The sequence below is a fragment of the Thamnophis elegans genome, chromosome Z (genome assembly GCF_009769535.1).
Source record: "Thamnophis elegans isolate rThaEle1 chromosome Z, rThaEle1.pri, whole genome shotgun sequence".
Classification (NCBI taxonomy): Eukaryota; Metazoa; Chordata; class Lepidosauria; order Squamata; family Colubridae; genus Thamnophis; species Thamnophis elegans.
Window position 1 is genome coordinate 111926672 of NC_045558.1, and position 1666 is coordinate 111928337.

At 41.5% G+C, this 1666-nt stretch overlaps 1 pseudogene; it reads right to left on the reverse strand.

The window, feature by feature from the left end:
* Positions 1 to 579: 579 nt before the first annotated feature.
* Positions 580 to 1148, reverse strand: LOC116521500 (annotated as a pseudogene).
* Positions 1149 to 1666: the final 518 nt, after the last annotated feature.

The following is a 1666-nucleotide window of genomic DNA, read 5'->3' on the forward strand; positions in this document are numbered from 1 at the left end:
ACCAGCATTAGAGGAGAGCCATTTCATACAGGAAAACACATGAAAAATATAACATTTTAAAACCTCCTCGGCATTTTGCTTCTGCATTTTACTATGAGCTGCAGTTGCACAGTGAATAGAATGCATTACTGCAGGCTACTTCTGCTGATGACTGGCTGCCAGCATTTTGGCAGTTCGGATCTCACTGGCTCAAGGTTGACTCAGCCTTCCATATTTCTGAGGTGGGTAAAATGAGGATCCAGTTTGTGAGCGGCAATATGCTGACTGTCTAAAAACCTTAGAGAGGACTGTAAAGCAGTATATAAATCTTAGTGCTATTGCTATTGTTACCTGTTTCCCCCAATCACATTACACTTTGATATTCACTTCACTAAACATAAGGAATGATTAGTGTGTAGGATGCCAGAGCTGCCAAACATCCACATTTAGCATCTGTAAAGTACATTAGCAGGAATTATATGGGCAGGACATTGGCTAAACTTTGCCTCCATTATATCATATTTTCACATGAGTAAATAAAAAGAGAGGAATTTTTTTTAAAAAATTGAATAGAATATAAACAATGTCAAAAAGAATTTGTCAGAATCTCCACAGTTTAGAAAGGACACACTTGATATTCTTATTTCTCATACTATAGATGATTGGATTGAACAGGGGTGGAAGAAGGGCATACAGAACAGTCAATCCAATATCTAAGTAAGATGGAGTGTTAGAAGAAGGTCTCAGATAGGCGATGCTTCCACTTAATACTAACATAAACACTACCGTAAGATGGGGAATGCAAGTGGATAAGGCTTTTTGCCTTCCCTTTTCAGAAGGGATTCTTAACACTGCCTTGAAGATCACTGCATAAGATATAATTATAAAAGTAAAACAACATAGTACAGCAATGATACTGGCCACAAGAATTCCAGCCTCAAGTCGATTTTTGCCAGAGCAAGATAGTTTTAGCAACTGTGGAATTTCACAGAAAATTGGTTGACCACATTAGAACAAAAAAGGGTGAAAAAAGTGCCACTGGTATGCAACATTCCATAGAGAATACCTGTAACCCACACTAGAATTACTATCTTAGTACAGTATTTCCAATTCATCACCATCTCATAATGCAATGGATGGCAAATGGCAACATAGCTATCATATGCCATGACTGTCAGGAGTGAGAAATCAGAGGCTTCAAAAGAGGGAAAGAGAAAGTATTGAATTTAGATTTTTAGATTTTAATGAGCATTTATATGCCGCCCTTTTCCCTGAGGGGACTCAGGGCGGCTTACAACAATGGGGGGAAGGGAGTGCAAGACAAGACTTAAAAGAAAAAAGAAAAAAAATGTGAATAAAGAAATTAACCATAAAAACACAACATTCACTCAACATTCGGGCGGGGTGAGAATAAATCCTATCCCCAGGCCTGACGGGATAGCCAGATCTTGAGGGCTGTGCGGAAGGCCTGGACTGTGGTGAGGGTGCGGATCTCCACGGGGAGGGTGTTCCAAAGCGTCGGAGCTGCAACTGAGAAGGCTCTCCTCCGCGTAGTCGCCAGTCGGCACTGACTGGCGGATGGAATTCGGAGGAGGCCTACCCTGTGCGATCTGATGGGACGCAGGGAGGTAATTGGCAGGAGGCGGTCTCTCAGATAGCCAGATCCACTACCATGGAGCGCTTTATA